General features: G+C 35.8%; 1 long non-coding RNA gene across 3 annotated transcripts; it reads right to left on the bottom strand.

Moving 5' to 3' along the window:
• Positions 1-1,928: 1,928 nt before the first annotated feature.
• Positions 1,929-13,085, bottom strand: LOC110925946. Of its 3 annotated transcripts, none has more exons than XR_002584876.2 (3): positions 12,974-13,085; positions 2,522-2,579; positions 1,929-2,042 (listed from the first exon to the last, which is right to left on the bottom strand). It is a non-coding gene; the product is annotated as an uncharacterized LOC110925946 (long non-coding RNA). The 3 variants fall into 3 exon arrangements; XR_002584875.2 differs by lacking the exon at positions 12,974-13,085 and adding an exon at positions 4,448-4,724; XR_002584877.2 differs by lacking the exons at positions 1,929-2,042; positions 2,522-2,579 and adding an exon at positions 12,275-12,494 and having other exon boundaries at positions 12,974-13,069.
• Between the last annotated feature and the right edge of the window lie 489 nt (positions 13,086-13,574).

Here is a 13,574-nt window from a genome sequence, read left to right as displayed (position 1 = left end):
GCATAAAAAAGTTAAAATCTATAGATCAAAAAATTTTAAAAGAGAAATGCATTTATCTGAAAAAGTTTTGTAACTATGATAATCATATTAATATTGATGGTTTAGATTTATTTGAAGAACTAAAAATGCTAAGAGACATTATACATTTAGAATCTGACACACTTACTAATATATTAAGTTATATTAAAAACTTTAATTCTTTTCCAAATGCATATATCGCCATAGAATTGTGTTAGCCATTCCTGTAACCGTTGCTACCTTAGAACGTAGCTTTTCCAAATTAAAACTAATAAAAAATTACTTAAGATCTACAATGTCACAAGAAAGATTAAACGGTCTAGCTATTATGTCAATCGAAAAAGATTTTTTAGAAGAACTTGATTACGATAATTTCATCAAACAATTTGCCTCGGTTAAAGCTAGAAAAGTAGATTTTATTTAAACATATACTATAATTATAGAAAACATATGACTTAAAAACAAAATTTTAACTATGCCAATTATAAACTTTTTAGTTTATAATTGTCGGTCCCAAGCCCGGATAAAGGAGGAGGGTTTTGTTACTAAATATGTTGAAAATGATAATTTTGCAAAAGGGTCACCACTTCGTAGTTCGATTAGGGCCTTCGAAAACGTAGGAATGGCTCTGAAATGCAATGCAATGAAAGGTGTGAGACAATGGAACGAACTACTGTTTGAGCGACCTGTAGTTCGATCGGATAGCAGTCAACAGATCAACATCTTAATGAATTGTAACAAGTCAATAGTTCGAGCTACTATTCGATCGACCTGTAGTTCGATCGGATAGCAGTCAACATCTTAATGAATTGTAACAAGTCAATAGTTCGAGCTACTGTTCGATCGAACTATAGTTCGATCGGGTGACATTCAAGTGACAACCAACATCAACAGTTAACACTTTATCAATATTTTCGAACAAAAAATTTTAGATCTCTCCCAAACGGCTTTGAATTAAGATCTGAAAATTTGTAGGCTTGTAGATCAGATGTTTTCGCACAACATATTCAAAAATTAGCCGATTTTAACCGTAAAAAGTCGTTTAATTTGGCGATTTTCAGATAAAAACGCGAAGAGATGAAAAGATAAAGAAATTGAGCGAATCGGATGCGATTTTTTATCTGAATCTGATGTTTTCTCGAGCGAAATTGTGTGTTTGATCCGTGCAATCGAGCTCCTGCTCTGATACCACTTGTAGGATCGGTTTTCGACTCCAAAACGATTGCGTATCGACACGTGTGACGTGTGGAATCCGTACACGTGCGTGGACCGAACACAGAACGTACTATAATCGTGATTCTATTGATAGATCTGAAACGTAAAAAGAACCGTGAATCACCTCTTGCACTTTCTCTCACTAGACTCTCTCTCTCTAGCTCCAAAGCTCTCCAACTATCAAATATGCAAAAGTCTCCAAAAGTTTTGAATCCTAACCCTAACACATCTATTTATAGGCCAAGGCTTTTAAAGAGAAAACTCATTAATTACAATATTTCCACCTTGCCTTTCTTATCTAGATATTACAATATAAGGCTAGTATTAAGCTGTTTGCGCTACGACCTGTTTTAACGGAGGCGATAGACATAAATGCACCAACAACAGCCAAGTTTGTTGAGTCTTCATCTGTGAGTTGTGAACGCATGAACTTGCTTTACACGTTGATTAGATCTGATAAAATATATTCAGATAAGGATTTCCCAATAAAAAATGTCAATCAATCCTTGATTTGTCACACCCCGATTTTCGGTTTATGCGGAAGCGTATGGCGAGGTGTGACGAGAGCGGCAATCGTTACAATCAATCGAGTAAACAACATATTTGAAACATAAAAGATGTTCATCCATACATTTGATTCGAAACCATAGTTTACATTACATATGTCTTGTTTGAAACTTGAAACAACACCAACTTTAACTACATTAGTCAAAGTTCAAAACATAACAATCGAAAACGGATGACATCACAAAAGCTTGCGTTCTTGATAACCACTTGAACATATTTTTCCAAAGCCGTCCACTAATCTCCTGTAATACATGTTAATTTTGAAAACGTCAACAAAAGTTGAGTGAATTCATGTTATTTTGTTTTCGCATCAAATGAGTCTCCAAAACATTTGAAGTAATAAAATTCGTTTTTGTATAGTATGAAAAAAAATTGTATGATCATTAGTGTGTTGCAAGGACACTAATATGTATGCCGAATAGGAGGCAACCAAACCTTGACAATTTATCGTGTGTGTCAACGACACTAGTTTGGACACAAAGGCACTCTTGACGATCGTGGTTATCGTTGTCGTTAAGAGTGGGGCTTGCCAAAACCCAAATAGATCTATCCGTTTGTTCCTCGGTACTTGTTTATTCATTAATGGCCCCTTTATTTTAAACACCTATCCGCATGTGATCAAAATAGTTTCATTGTATTATCATACTATTTGTAACATGTATACATCCCCGAAGTTTAAAACTATAAACATTCAAAGTAAAAGGGGAAAACATGAACTCACAGATTTGCGTTCCGTGCAAATCTCTATTCGATTCCTTGTTCGCGGTTCGTTTCTCGACCTACAAGTGTTCTAATTTAGTTAGACACTTAGGTTTGTTTTTGTGTATGGTACAAATATTCTATCTTGTATTTTGTTTTTGTGTTTTCATATATATATATAACTTCCTTGTATATACACATTTATTTTATTTTATTTGTGTTTGAATGGGCTTAATTTATGTTTTAGAATTTAAGTCCATTTTGGGTATTTGGTGCTTATGGGCCTAGCCTAAATAACTTTGTTTAAAAATATGGGTCAAACCCAAATTAATTTATAGGAGTGGGCCTTAGCCCAAAACATTTTATAAAGGTAGGCCTAGCCCAATTTAGTTTATAGTTGTGGACTTAGCCCAAATAACTTGTGTAAGAATGGGCCTAGCCCAAATTGTTTTCTAAAATATATCTAGTCCATAATAATTTGTAAATATTGGGTTTTTAGCCCAAGTATTTTGTAAAGTGGGCTTTAGCCCAATTTTGACTAAAAATACATTTTAGTCCATTGTTTTGTAAAAGTGGGCCTAGCCCAAATTTTGTTTATGAGAAATGGGCCTTAGCCCAATTTTAATTTATGGACCACTTTTAAACTACATAATTTTTGGGCTAGTAAATAAAATAAAAAATAATAATAATAATAGTAATACTTGTATTTTTATAAAAATCTAATTTTAATAAAAATTGTTACTTATGCCATAGTTGAACATTTTAGTGCATAAACTTGTGTGACGGTTCGTATTTTATTCTAGTCATTTACTACTTGTCGGTTTTATTTATTCGTATCATTTATCCCGTTTGTGTTATCCGTCACGTTTTACCATTTGCTTTGTTTGTGCCATTTTTGTTTGTCCAAAAGTCCATATAGTCCAATAGTGTCCGAATTTGTCCATTTGTGTTTTCGTGTCCAAGGATGGACATTTTATTTCGTTTTCAAGTTTATATATATATTTTGTAATTTTTATGGATGTGTAACAATTTTGCATTTGTTCCTACTAGAACTAACATATGATGTACACATCAAAATATATAAACTTATGATACTTGATGAATACTTTTGTAAGTACACATTTTATCCAAAAATATATACTTGTTATTTTTATTTAGAAATCTTTTTATAAAACATGGATTTATGACTTTGTCCAAAATTTGTTTAACCATGTTTAAAGACTCCAAATAATTGTTTTAGTAACAAACTTCTTTGTTTAACAACTTTTAACACATCACAAAATTTATAAAAATTTTGCCATAGTTTTGTTTGAAATATGAATTTTCCCCAAGTTTATACAAAACTTGTTTTCAAATTATTTCAATACAAAACATCATCAAGTATCAATATCTATCAAAATTTGTCAACAAAAGTAGCATGAACATGATATTGTTCTTATCTTTCCCAAAAAGGAAACTTTATTCCTTATTTTTGCCAAAAAATTGTAGAAAGAGATTTTATGAAAAACTCTTGTTTTAGATGTCTTACAAAGTCATTTGAAGAATAAACACGTATTCAAAATGTTTACTACTAACATATTTCTTGCTTTTGATTCTTTCCAGAAATGGAAACTTTATTCAATAAATTTTTCAAAAATTTATTTTCTTGTTTTTAAATGGTTTTTCACATTTTACTAGCATGCATGTTCATCAAAAACTCATGTTCATCACTTTGTTGATGAATCTTGGTTGATCCTACATGCATGTATGTAGATCATATTTTTGAGTAAGAATAACCAAGATTCAAGTTTATTAGCCTAGATTTCTCCAAGTTCATCTCATAATCATAGAAAAATCATGTTTAAAAATAATGATTTTTAGTTGTTTCTTGTTTTTTTTTTTAAGTGGGTTTATGATGAACTTGTAAAAGAAATCAAGAACAAAAGTAAGACTAGTGTGATGTTCTTACAATTTTTGCTAGGAATTAAGGATGAAGATAAGGAAAATCTTGATGATCTAAGGCTTCTAGTTCCACCAAAAATGCTCCAAATAGCTTTTCTAGTCTCACAAGTGTTTTTGATATATCCATGAACCTCCATATTTGCAAGAATCTCTAGTGTTTAAATTTTGAAAATGTGAAGATGGTGGTGGGTTTGCTCTAACCGAAAATTAGAGAGAGAAAGTAGGAGGTGGTAAATTTTGATGGTTTTGTTGGGATTATGGAATGGTGGAGTGTTTGAGAATGTTTGTTTACTCTAGGGTCTTACACAAATACACTAATCATCATCTTATGCTTCCAACACACCACTTAAAAGTGAGTAGGCATGTGGGGGTCCCACATCTAACGTGCACAAGGAAAGGGGGGGGGGGGGGAAGAAGTTTGCATTTTTTTTATAAAATCTTGATTAAATATATAAACTTTTATAACTTTGTTATTTTATATAAAAATATCTACAAGGTTTTAAGTCTTCATATTTTAAAGTAGTGTGACACTAGGTAAAACTAGTTCACCAAAATTTTTAGTTTGTAATTCAGGTGAAAAAGTCGGTTCGGGTCCTGTACCGGGTTAAATACACTGACACTGTGTCTCGTTTAGATAAATACATAACAAAAATTATTTTTGCACTTGATTTATTATCCAACTAATTAATCCAACTTTTTAGACTAAAAATTTTATTGTTTTTGACACGGTTCCGGTACCGGCTTTACTGACTGGCAATTTACTGGACTAGCCGTACAACTTAACGCAATAAGATTCGATTGCGGATTTTGTGTCGTTTTTAATACCCATTATATTATTTATGTCAAATAATATTTATTTTTGGGTTTTCGGACAGTTACTGTTTTGTTCTGCGGAATGCTGTACACTTCCGCATGATTGCTGTATTTTTCTGCGGACTTGGACAATTTGGTTTTTAATTGGAATTTTGTAAATAATAAGGCACATATTATTTTTGGACAAAGCTTTTTATAGAATATTTGTGTAGACATATCCATATGTCTTGTTTTTATCGTGTAAGACTGTACCGCGACTAGTACTGACAAGTATTGTTTAATCGCGTTCCTATTGTTAGTCTAGGATATTGTTTCCAATCGCAACGGATTTATTATCATAATTTACTATGATTTTTGTAATTCCTAGACTCTCAAGACTTTAATTAATTAAAATAAAGTCGTATACGCGAAAATAAAAATTTAAATAGTTGTTCAGGTTGTACGGAATTACCTGAATTTTGCCGATTGTCACATTCTCCCCCTGTTAAAGAAAATTTCGTCCCGAAATTTTAGGTTGCGTTACTCTTCGTTGGGACTTTCTTAAACAAATGAGGGTACTTCTTTTTGAATTTGTCTTCTCGTTCCCATGTGAACTCGAGTCCTCGTTTCGAGTTCCACCGGACTTTGAATAGTTTGATACGACTTCTCCTCGTTTTGTAAATCTTTGAAACCAGAACCTCAACAGGTTCTTCGATGAAATGGAGTTTGTCGTCTACATGGATTTCGTACGGGGGAATAATAATTGTTTCATCCGAAAGACACCTTTTCAAATTCGACACATGAAAGGTGTCGTGAACGCTACTGAGTGTTTCTGGCAGTTTTAACTTGTAGACGACGTTTCCAATCTTTTCCAAGATTTCGTATGGTCTTATGTATCTCGGGCTAAGCTTCCCTTGCTTACCGAATCTAGCTACGCCTTTCCACGGCGAGACTTTTAGCAACCCCTTGTCTCCAACCTCAAAGGACAATGGTTTGCGGCGTCTGTCCGCGTAGCTTTTCTGTCTGTCTCGAGCCACCTTGATACGGTCTCGAATTTTGAATATTTTATCGGTAGTTTCTTGAACTAACTCAGGACCTAACCGTTGTTTGTCACCTAGTTCTGCCCAGCATACCGGAGATCGACACTTACGGCCATATAATGCTTCGAATGGTGCGGCTTTGATACTCATGTGATAACTGTTATTGTATGATAACTGTTATTGTATGAGAACTCCACTAGGGGCAAGTGAGTATCCCAATTTCCACCTAAGTCCATCACACAAGCACGCAAGATGTCTTCTAAAGTTTGAATTGTGCGTTCACTTTGGTCGTCAGTTTGGGGATGAAAGGTCGTGCTCAAATTTAATTGGGATCCAAAGGCCTTTTGAAAAGACTGCCAAATCCTTGATATAAAACGACCGTCTCGGTCAGAGATTATCGACAAACGTACACCATGTCTTGCTACAATTTCTCTGAGATAGATTTTAGCTAACTTCTCAGTACTATCTTTCTCCCGGATAGGCAAGAAGTGAGCTGACTTGGTTAATCGGTCGACGATTACCCAAATCATGTCGTGACCACTAGAAGTCCTGGGTAATTTAGTTACGAAATCCATAGAAATATGTTCCCATTTCCAATTAGGGATTTCGGGTTGTTGTAGCAATCCAGAAGGTTTTTGGTACTCAGCCTTAACTTTAGCACATGTTAGACATTTTCCAACATATGTCACAATATCACCTTTGATATTAGGCCACCAATAAAATTCCTTGAGATCGTGATACATCTTATCTGTTCCAGGATGTATCGAATACTTGGATTTATGTGCCTCGTCAAGTATTAGGTCTCGAAGACCACCAAAATGAGGAATTCCAAATTCTATTCATGAAATATAAGGCTCCGTTCTCTTTCGACTCAAATTGTTCTTCCATACCTCTAAGCATTTCTGCTTTGATATTTTCTGGTTTAAATGCTTCTTGCTGAGCATCAAGAATTCGAGAGGTAAGGTCGTTATGAATCGTTAGCCTTAAAGATCGTACACGCAAAGGTTTAACTCGTTCTTTTCGACTTAATGCATCCGCGACAACGTTCGCTTTGCCCGGATGATATTTGATCTCGCAGTCGTAGTCATTCAACAATTCAACCCATCGTCTTTGGCGCATATTTAACTCTTTCTGGTTGAATATATGTTGAAGACTCTTGTGATCCGTGAATATCGTGCATTTAGTACCATAAAGATAATGACGCCAAATTTTTAGTGCAAATACCACTGCACCTAACTCTAGGTCATGTGTGGTAAAGTTCCTTTCGTGAATCTTTAGTTGGCGTGATGCGTATGCAATAACTTTTTCCCTTTGCATCAACACGCATCCTAACCCTTATTGTGAGGCGTCACAATAGACTACGAAATTATCTGTACCGTCTGGGAGTGACAGAATTGGAGCATTACAGAGTTTGTCTTTAAGCAGTTGAAAAGCTGCTTCTTGTTTCTCTCCCCATTCAAATTTCTTATCTTTTTGAGTGAGAGAAGTGAGGGATTGTGCAATCTTCGAAAAGTTCTCAATGAACCTTCGATAATAACCGGCCAATCCTAGGAATTGACGTATTTCAGTCGGTGTCTTTGGTGCACTCCAATTCTTTATGGCCTCAATTTTCGATGGATCAACGTGTATGCCTTTCTCGTTAACTACGTGTCCGAGAAATTGAACTTCGCGAAGCCAAAATTCGCATTTGGAAAATTTCGCATACAGTTTCTCCTTTTTCAACAACTCAAGAATAATTCTAAGATGGTGCTCGTGTTCATTCTTGTTTCGTGAATATATCAATATATCATCGATAAACACTATCACGAATTTGTCAAGGTAAGGCTTGCACACGCGATTCATTAAGTCCATGAACACTGCTGGTGCATTTGTTAAGCCAAAAGGCATAACAAGGAACTCGTAATGTCCGTAGCGAGTTCGGAATGCCTTTTTGGAACACTTTCTTCTTGAAATCTGAGTTGATGGTATCCTGATCTCAAATCGATCTTCGAATAATAGCTTAATCCTTGAAGTTGATCGAATAGATCGTCAATCCTAGGTAATGGATACCGATTCTTGATTGTGAGTTTATTCAACTCTCGATAGTCTATGCACATCCTAAAACTTCCGTCCTTCTTCTTCACGAACAACACTGGAGCTCCCCAAGGTGAGTGGCTTGGTCTAATGAAACCCTTATCCAACAACTCTTGAAGTTGTGTGGATAATTCTTGCATTTCCGAAGGAGCTAATCGGTATGGAGACTTTGCCACAGGTGCGGCACCTGGAATTAAGTCTATTCGAAATTCGACTTGTCGTTGTGGAGGTACTCCCGGTAAGTCTTCTGGAAAGACTTCAGGGAATTCCTTCACAACCGGGATTTCCTCAAGTTTTAGCTCCTTGGCCTTTTTATCAACTATGTGCGCTAAGAATGCTATACATCCTTTTCGTAGGCACTTTCGGGCTTTCATACAGGAAATAATTCGTAAAGACATTTCGTTTTTCTCACCGTGAACAAGAAGTGTTTCGTTATTAGGAAGGAGAATTCGAATGATCTTGTCGTAACATACGACTTTGGCTTGATTGATGGATAGCCAATCCATTCCAATTACAATATCAAAACTACCTAGTTGAACGGGTATTTGGTCAATTTTGAATTTTCGTCCTCCTAGTTTTAAGGAACATCCTTTAACAATTTTATCAGATTCAATTACCTTTCCATTCGCTAATTCGATAGTGAATGGAATATCTAGTTTAGTTGACTTTAGTCCAAGTATATCTTTAAATTCTAAAGATATAAAACTAAAATCTGCACCGGTATCAAACAAAATAGAAGCAAAATGATCGTTGACAGGGAACGTACTAGGATCACGTTTGGATCCTGTCGTGCCTCTTGAGGTCCAATTACAAAGGCTCTTCTGCGGCCTTTGTTCTCTTTGGGACAGTCCTTCCTGAAGTGTCCCATATCACCATAATTAAAACAGCCTTGGGTTCTCCCTCGTTCTTTATCGTTACCACTGCCTCCTTCTTTGTTAACCACCTCGTTATTACCCCAACATTTTTCTGTGCCGTGACCCATTTTCCCGCATTTATCACACTTGGTGGCCTGGCATCCACCATAGTGGTGATAACCACACTGTTTACACTTAGGTGCATTTCCAGTATATTTCTTACCACTCGTTTCCGTTGTGGCAAAGAATGCCTTGGTTTTTCTTACTCATAGGGGTTTTCTTATGTTTGTTGTTCGACATAGAACCTTTCTTGAAATATGAATACTTTCTCTTATTGTTACTCGAAGTAGACTCCACATGCGTCTCCTTTTTCACCGCACCTTTATTCAGTTTTCCCATCCTTACTACATCCTCATAAGACTTAAGGCAAGAGTTATAGCCTGAGCAATTCTAAATATGGTTCCTCCAGTTCCACCATTGTTTGCAGTATGGTTTGCTTCATGTTGTACGATTGCTTCTGCAACTCACTGGTTCAGTAGAGCATCAAGCTCAGCTCGTGTTATAGGTAAGGGTTCCGTTTGGGCTTAAAAAGTGTTACTTCGTTCTGGTGCCATGATCTTCATATATATACAAAATATATATCGAAGAGATTAGACATGAACGAAAATAAAAACACATCGTCACGCACTATGATCATAAGGTCAAGTAGATCATAATGATACTTATGCAAATCTTTCGCACCATATTCATCACATCCTTGCAGGGATGTAAAATAAATTACAACAGTGTGTCAATAAGAAAATACCAACTTATATATGCCATGTCACCTTTTTACAATTATTTTAGTGAAGAAAACAAAAATAATCTCACAGTTATATCACTTCGGTCGATACACGACATATAGTAATATATAAAATAAGGTGAAGTCTTTTCTTCACATTGTTCCTGATTGATATTAAGTCTCCAAGTCTTCAACAGTCTTTAGTCTTTCACAAAATCGGGTATACTTCCCAAAGTTAGTAATTGAACATAACTACCGTGGTGTGGGATGTGTAAGTGAAGACTTAGAAATTAGACTGTGAAGGCACGTAACCTCCTCCTCGAGACCAAAAATGTGCCTAATGGTGGCAGTCGAGTGGTTCTCAAGGGTATGAATGTGTTCCTCAAATGATAGAGGCGCTTTGTGGAATGTAGAGTGTGGAGGTACTGATAGGGGAAAAAATGATTGTAATGGGCCATTTCGGGGGAGGTCGAGTAGCAGAAATCTGAGTCTTAAGATCATGGACTCATCGAAAGGGAAAACTAAGATGAATCTTGGAAGATAAAACTCATAGTTTATAATAATAAGCGGAAAATGGCATGGAAGATAAGGATTAGATGGGCTCATGTCCGGTAGTGGAGGTTGAGAATGTGCATCGGAATAGTAAGGTGGAGAGTCGTGGGTGATAGGATGTATGTGTTGTCCATATGCCTTAGCAGAACAACCATCTGTTCAGGAGGGGAAAACCAAGCAGTTACCTCTATCCTTATAGTATGTATTCCATACTCTATGGACCTTGGTCGTCCAAAGTAAGGAAAGTCCTTCATCGCATTAACTCATGTGACGAATACATTGGTATTGTTTGAGCTCAACGAATTCCAACAAAGTTGTTATGATTTCTATAGATGTCGAATGGGATATGGTAAGAGACTTGCGCCATGGCTCGTGCCATATTACCCTTTGAGACAAAACGAATGTCAAATAACGGATTTTATCGCAATAACTCCAATAAATATCATAAGGTGTTATAGGCACCGTGAGATTAACCCAAATGTTGGAGTTTTAGAATGTTTGAGGAAAATCCTTCCTGGATGGTTTTCCTAATTTGTTTTCTTAGATGACTTGTCTCAACTGACTTGTGATATAGATCGGATGCTAGGCACGAAATCAATACGTGTAGTTTTTAATGTGTTGTGGGGAATCATAGTAATCACCTTAGTTAGCGTTCTAAGAAATGGAAAAATTGAATTCTTAAGTAACAACTCAAGAATTTTGAACAGGTAGTGATCATTAGTCTGACCCGCAGGGCCCACCAGGATTCCCATCCACTGCAAGTTATTATTACGTGGGCCCCCGTAATAATAAATTGCCTTGTATGGTCACCCTAGCGTTCCCTCGTTCAAAACAGACGATCAGTCGGAGAGGGGGACATGATTGTCTAATTACCTTTAACATAGAATGGACCTTCATGATGGTCCACGCGTTAATACTTGTAGCCATTGCTCGCGGAATGGCACGAAGTTAAGAAATAGAAGTAAGAGGATTCATAACAATAATGGCTGAATGGTTACCTTCAAGATGAGTGTTTCATCTTCCTTGTCTTGACAAGAATGTCACCAATCATGATTAATATGAACCATAGGGACCTTGTTCCTACTAATAGAGTATTCATCCAAGGCTACCACCTCCACCTAATTGTCATCATCGAGGTCAGGCATTTTCCGTATCTGAGGGAAAACAACCATCTTTTATGGAATGTCGAGCTCAGGGTTTCACTTAGGGACTACGCCCTACCATGAGCTCATTAACAGATGCGAGGTCAATACGCTTGTTATGAGAGTCCAGAATAATAATAGAATTTGAATACTAAGATATCATGGTCGTGGCAAAATAATCCGTACAACATACACATGTGAACAACTTATAAATAATCGATTTTTGGACAGTTGTACTTTTGTTTTCATCATTGTTTATATCGTATATCGTTTCCAGTTCGACTTATTGTTATCGTGTCTAAACCCCATAGACTTGTACCAAATAAACTAGTCTTTTGGTATCATCGTTTCGAACTATCATTTAATACTATCACATAGTATCCTTGCATTATCGTTTTGTATTAGTGGACGCTTTGTAAAAATATAATGTAGAACGCTTGTTGTAAAGAACTTCGTTTTGAAATTGTAGACTAGACTCAAAAAGAATCTTAGTTCACTACAATTGATGCTCTGATACCAGGTCTGTCACACCCCGATTTTCGGTTTATGCGGAAGCGTATGGCGAGGTGTGACGAGAGCGGCAATCGTTACAATCAATCGAGTAAACAACATATTTGAAACATAAAAGATGTTCATCCATACATTTGATTCGAAACCATAGTTTACATTACATATGTCTTGTTTGAAACTTGAAACAACACCAACTTTAACTACATTATTCAAAGTTCAAAACATAACAATCGAAAACGGATGACATCACAAAAGCTTGCGTTCTTGATAACCACTTGAACATATTTTTCCAAAGCCGTCCACTAATCTCCTGTAATACATGTTAATTTTGAAAACGTCAACAAAAGTTGAGTGAATTGATGTTATTTTGTTTTCGCATCAAATGAGTCTCCAAAACATTTGAAGTAATAAAATTCGTTTTTGTATAGTATGAAAAAAAATTGTATGATCATTAGTGTGTTGCAAGGACACTAATATGTATGCCGAATAGGAGGCAACCAAACCTTGACAATTTATCGTGTGTGTCAACGACACTAGTTTGGACACAAAGGTACTCTTGACGATCGTGGTTATCGTTGTCGTTAAGAGTGGGGCTTGCCAAAACCCAAATAGATCTATCCGTTTGTTCCTCGGTACTTGTTTATTCATTAATGGCCCCTTTATTTTAAACACCTATCCGCATGTGATCAAAATAGTTTCATTGTATTATCATACTATTTGTAACATGTATACATCCCCGAAGTTTAAAACTATAAACATTCAAAGTAAAAGGGGAAAACATGAACTCACAGATTTGCGTTCCGTGCAAATCTCTATTCGATTCCTTGTTCGCGGTTCGTTTCTCGACCTACAAGTGTTCTAATTTAGTTAGACACTTAGGTTTGTTTTTGTGTATGGTACAAATATTCTATCTTGTATTTTGTTTTTGTGTTTTCATATATATATATAACTTCCTTGTATATACACATTTATTTTATTTTATTTGTGTTTGAATGGGCTTAATTTATGTTTTAGAATTTAAGTCCATTTTGGGTATTTGGTGCTTATGGGCCTAGCCTAAATAACTTTGTTTAAAAATATGGGTCAAACCCAAATTAATTTATAGGAGTGGGCCTTAGCCCAAAACATTTTATAAAGGTAGGCCTAGCCCAATTTAGTTTATAGTTGTGGACTTAGCCCAAATAACTTGTGTAAGAATGGGCCTAGCCCAAATTGTTTTCTAAAATATATCTAGTCCATAATAATTTGTAAATATTGGGTTTTTAGCCCAAGTATTTTGTAAAGTGGGCTTTAGCCCAATTTTGACTAAAAATACATTTTAGTCCATTGTTTTGTAAAAGTGGGCCTAGCCCAAATTTTGTTTATGAGAAATGGGCCTTAGCCCAATTTT

This window comes from Helianthus annuus, chromosome 17, assembly GCF_002127325.2.
Source record: "Helianthus annuus cultivar XRQ/B chromosome 17, HanXRQr2.0-SUNRISE, whole genome shotgun sequence".
NCBI lineage: Eukaryota > Viridiplantae > Streptophyta > Magnoliopsida > Asterales > Asteraceae > Helianthus > Helianthus annuus.
Note: the sequence above shows the minus strand (reverse complement) of the source record. Positions and strands in the feature narration are given on the sequence as shown.